Here is a 5,577-nt window from a genome sequence, read left to right on the forward strand (position 1 = left end):
CTCAGAGGCTGGGGTATTTGGGTTTATCAAACACTAGGTTATTACTGTCATTTGCTACTGTGTCTTATGTACCTAATTTATTCCACTGATCTACCACTCTGTTTCTTAGCCAGTACTAGATAGTTTAGTTGATTGCCACTTTATAATGTAGTTTGAGATCTGGTACTGCTAGGCCACCTTCCTTTGCAATTTTTTCATTAATTCCCTTGATATTATTATTATTGGTGAGGCAATTGGGGTTAAGTGACTTGCCCACAGTCACACAGCTAGTAAGTTGTCAAGTGTCTGAGGCTGGATTTGAACTCAGGTCCTCCTGACTCCCAGGGCCAGTGCTCTATCCACTGCGTCATCTAGCTGCCCCTAATTCCCTTGATATTATTGAAAAATATGGAAAGCTTTATGAATTTGCATGTCATCCTTGCACAGGGGCATCTTCTCTGTATGGTTTCAATTTTAGTATATGTGCTGCTAAAGCAAGCACTTCTTTTCTCTTACTACAGATATCAAGTTCACCTTAGAGCCCAACATTCTATATGTTCCATATTTTCCACATTATATATTCCAACATTCCATATCTTTCCAATGCATTGTCTATGTCTCTGCCTTTGATTTGCCTCATATTCTCAGCTGTGTGGTTTCTCCCACTCCTTCACCTTTTACAAAAATGAATTAACATTTGTAAAGTGCTTTGTAAACCTTAAGGTGCTATACAAATGCTTGTTATTATTATTATTATTATTATTATTATTATTATTATTATTATTATCTCTTGAAGAATGGGAACTTTTTTAGACTTCTTCTGGAAGTGTGATATTACTTTTTTTGGGGGGGGGGCAACGAGGGTTAAATGACTTGCCCAGGGTCACACAGCTAGTAAGTGTCAAGTGTCTGAAGCCAGATTTTAATTCAGGTCCTCCTGAATCCAGGGCTGGTGCTTTATCCACTGTGTCACCCAGCTGCCCCTAAGTGTAATATTACTTTGGGTGTTTTTCCATTTGATAATTTATAGGGTAACAGAATCCACTAGAGCAGACTAAATTTGGCAAAAATAGGTGATATGTGGTTTATGCTGCCCACCAATGGGCCTCCCACCCTTCTTTTTTTCTCCCCTTTCCACATTCTCTTTCCTGTTCTCTCTGCTCCCTGCTACATCAAGGATCCATTACTTTCCAGCTGTCTTGTGCCCAAACGCAAGAAGAAAGACAAAGTGTTAGAGTCTTGTTCTCTTTGCTAGTGTCCTGACTTTGCATTTGCATTTGATGGGAAATAAGAGGGTAAATTTAATCTCCAGAAATGAATCTTAAATGGCATAAATCCAAGTACTCTAGAAATTGGGATATGGGAGACATTTTCAGGTTGAGGAGTCTTTGTAGTGTTGTGGAAAGAGGTTCTGAGTTTGAATCCTGATTCTGTCACTTATTACCTGTGTGGCCTTGAGCAAGTCATCACTAAAGTTAGGTTCCATGATCTTACTGGTGCCTCATAAATCACGCTGTGCACGTCACTGCCTGTGGGTTAGATTAAACCTGTGTTTGGGCAGCTGCAAGAACTTATATCAAAGTGGCATATTGCCAGTGTTTGCTGGAATATGGTAGTAAAGCAGCCAGCTTATTGATTAACTCATGAATTTCTCATTTAATACAGGTTCAAGTAGATTAACAATAGGCTGGAGAAAGAAGACAATTTTGACTTTACAAACCAGATCACAACCATTAAAAACATTATGTCATCCATACACTTGGATATGGCAACCTCTGAGACATCAGATACAAATAAGAAATTAGGTGGCAAAGAAGAAAGGAGATTCCTGAGGTGATGAGAGAGAACAGGAGAAGAACAAAGGAAGAATAATGAAAGGTGATATGTAGAAAATAAAATGAGAGGCCATTTGGTGGTCTAAGTATCTAGTAGTATTTGTTGTTGTTGTTGTTTGTCCTTCTATCTAGAAGAGGACCATGGCATTGGGGTAATGTCATGATTTGCAGTGAATTGGATTTAACTGAAGGGCAACTAAATGGCACAGTAGATAGAGCATTGGTCCTGAAGTTGGGAGGATGTGAGTTCAAATCTCACCTCAGACACTTATTAGTTGTATGACCCTAGGCAAGTCACTTAACCCCAGTTGCCTCAAACATCTGGGGCCATCTCCAGTCACCCTGATGTATATCTTGCCACTGGACCCAGATGGCTCTGTAGGAGAGAATGAAGTTGATGACCTTGCACAGCCCTCCCTCACTTAAATACAATTCACTGCAAGTCATGACATCACCCTGATGTCAGGGTCCTCTGAGAACAAAGGACAAATGACAATAAGTGTTTGTTGTTCAGTTGTGTCTGACTCTTTGCAACCTATTTTGTATTTTCTTTGCAAAGATACTGTAGTGCTTTGCCATTTCCTATTCCACCTGATTTTACAGATGAGGAGCTGAGGCAAACACGGTTAAGTAACTTGTCCAGGGTCACACAGCTAGGAGCTATTTGAGCTAAATTTTGAACTCAGGTCTTCCTGATTCCTGGCCCTACACTCTATCTACTGCACCACCTAGTGAAATTCTCTCAGTGTTTAGTCCAGTTAACAACTAACATTTACACATCTTCAATTTTACAAAACATTAGCTCACTACCCTCATAAATAAGTACTCTGTGAGAGGCACAGCAGGCATTATGAGCTCTATTCCATAGGTATCATACCAAGGCAGAGAATTTAAGTGACTTGCCTTTATTACCCAGCCAGTAAGTGTCAGAAGCAAGATTTGAACCCAGATTTCTCTTGATACCAAATGTAGAACTCTTCCACTACATCATGCTGCTTCTGCTGCTAATTTGAGACATGGATTATGGACAAGGGAAAGTTAAAAAAATAGCAAAGCTGAATGAATGAAATTAATCAAATAGTTGATAAAAAGATCAAGGCAATTTAATAAGACACAAAGATTAAGAGGCAAGATGATATTTGACTAAAAATAGCTGAAGGGTCCCAGTTCAGGGTCAATTATTCAGATAAAGTTGACCACAAGTTTATTGACAGTGGAATGAAAAGCACTTTTAGGCAACAACAACATTTAAAACTAAAATGGGAAAAAAGAAATTCTATGATTCTTGAAACAAAAGAAATCCTTGTGGTACAGGGTAGGAAGACTGGGTAGTGGTGCCTGAAGGGAGGATTCAACTTTACTAGCTACAGAAAGAACCAGTTTCCTATTTACTTTCAAGGAGGTTAGGTTAGGTCAGGTAAATCCTAAGGAATATTCAGCTCCTTTAACATTGGAAGACACCTCCCTTTTACCTCCTCTATAGGCCTCCTTCTCTAGGAAAGCCGTCTGGTCAGTCAGGGATGGTTATAAAACACCCTCAGTGGGCAGCACAATGCAGTGGTGGAGGATTACAGAGCCCTAGAGGAACTAGGAGAACAGTGGGGGATAGGTTATCCTATTTTGGTAAATATTCACTTTTATTTTTAGATCAAGTTCAAGGATATGTGATTTCATCAATCCAGAGTCCCTTTATACTTTTGTAGATAACCTTATAAATTGTTATGGAAGAAAAAAATTCATCACCTTATAACCAACCCTCTGGCGATGGTGCTCAGTGAACTTAATTAGTAGACCAGACACCTAAAGCCTATTGTTAGTCCCATACTCAAAGGCTTCATCTAGAAGCAATCAGTACTTATGCTCTATTGACATAACTGTAAGGCATCGGAGGAGGGAAACTTTAGTGGGAGAAATAAATTAAGGACCTGTGTGATTGCATTAGTAATGGAACTCCCTCCCTTAATACAGATTGCAAGTCAGTTATTAATTGTATTTGTAGAGAGTTTCCCAAGGCCCAGAGAAAGTTAAATGAGATATGTCCAAGTTCTCATAGCCAGTAAGTAGTAAAGATAGGATTTGAACTGAGGCCTTCCTGACTCCAAGGCTAGAATTCTGTCACACACTGCCTTTCTAATAAAGGAAATAATGCCCTTTAAAAAATAAAAAATGTGCTCATTGGGGCAGCTAGGTGGCGCAGTGGATAAAGCACCGGCCCTGGATTCAGGAGGACCTGAATTCAAATTCAGCCTCAGACACTTAACACTTACTAGCTGTGTGATCTTGGGCAAGTCACTTAACCCCAATTGCCTCACCCCCCCTAAAAATGTGCTTATTACAAGAATCATAGGAAAAATAAAATAGAGAAAGTGAACCCAAATTTAACATTATATACTACATGTAGAATGACCCCATTTTCTAACTTCTTTAAGCTGTTTAGGAACAAAGATACATCTTGTGTTGAAATTAGTTACATAAACAGGAGGGTTGGGATGAAATGAATCTCTGGAAATTTCTTTTCTTTTTTTTTTTTGTGTGTGAGGCAGTTGGGGTTAAGTGACTTGCCCAGAGTCACACAGCTAGTAAGTGTTAAGTGTCTGAGGCTGGATTTGAACTCAGGTCCTCCTGAATCCAGGGCCAGTGCTCTATCCACTGCACCACCTAGCTGCCCCTGGAAATTTCTAACTCAACTTACATACTATTCATTTCAAAATATGGTCAGTAAACATTTATTAAGTGTTTATTATATGCCAAGTATTATGCTAAATTCTGGGAATAAGCAAAGAGAAAAACGGCCTGCCTAGAAGGTGCTTTCATTCTTATGTGGGAAGACAACATATAAATGGAAGCTGAAAAACAGAGGGTGGGGCAGAGGGAGTAGAGGAGAGGAAGGAATATAGTGGAGAAAGAAGTCTGGAGTCAGGACTGGGGCCTGGATTACTTGGGCCCTTCCTTAAAACAGGTTCTGTGAGGAACTAATGAGAGGAAGGGGCCCACAGAAATAGTGAGGTGAGAAGGTTGTTAGTTAAAGGTGGTGAAGGCATTTCCATGGTGAGAAAGCTACTGGGACAATGGTGGAGAAAGAAGTGTGCAGAATGAGAAGTGGTTCCTAAAGAGTAATGAAGGAGTGAGTGATACTGCATTAGATTGGACATTGCAACATAGATTCAATTCATACCATTAGTTAATATGAATGATTTCTACCAATCCCACTCTGGTTCCTCCAAATCTCATGGTTAACTAACCTAAGTTAGTCCAGATTGATATGACTGAGAAGTGAGTAGTGTGAAAAATTCTTTACTGTAGTTGCATATAAATACAAAGCTGGAGAATGCTTCTTATCATTAATAAGAATAAAAGTATCTAAATTCAGGTACTCTCCAGTCTTGCAATATTTTTTGACTTATGTTGCTCCCCTGGGTTCAAATCCTGGCTCTATCAGTTACAGTGGTATGCAGTAGCTTTTGCATATAATTTTGATTTATTTTATTTTATTACAGCAGCACATCCACTTCTGTCCTATGCTGACTCAGAATGTCTGACTTTGCAACTGGGTTGAGCTAGTTTCCTTACCAATAGTTAGTTCTGGGTTAGTTGAATCTGTATTTTATGGCACGTACATATTTCAGTACACACTTTTGTTGTGTTTTTAATTCTATAGTTTATAAGAATGGCTATTTCTCCAAGGACATGCAAAAATTGTAGCTTTTAAAGAGCACACTTTAACGTATGTTAGAGATATTGCAGCAGCTGTTGGTGTGGAGAA

General features: G+C 39.2%; 1 pseudogene; it reads right to left on the reverse strand.

The window, feature by feature from the left end:
• Nucleotides 1-381: 381 nt before the first annotated feature.
• On the reverse strand, nucleotides 382-481 carry LOC122737616 (annotated as a pseudogene).
• Nucleotides 482-5,577: the final 5,096 nt, after the last annotated feature.

The sequence above is a fragment of the Dromiciops gliroides genome, chromosome 1 (genome assembly GCF_019393635.1).
Source record: "Dromiciops gliroides isolate mDroGli1 chromosome 1, mDroGli1.pri, whole genome shotgun sequence".
In the NCBI taxonomy this organism is placed as follows: domain Eukaryota; kingdom Metazoa; phylum Chordata; class Mammalia; order Microbiotheria; family Microbiotheriidae; genus Dromiciops; species Dromiciops gliroides.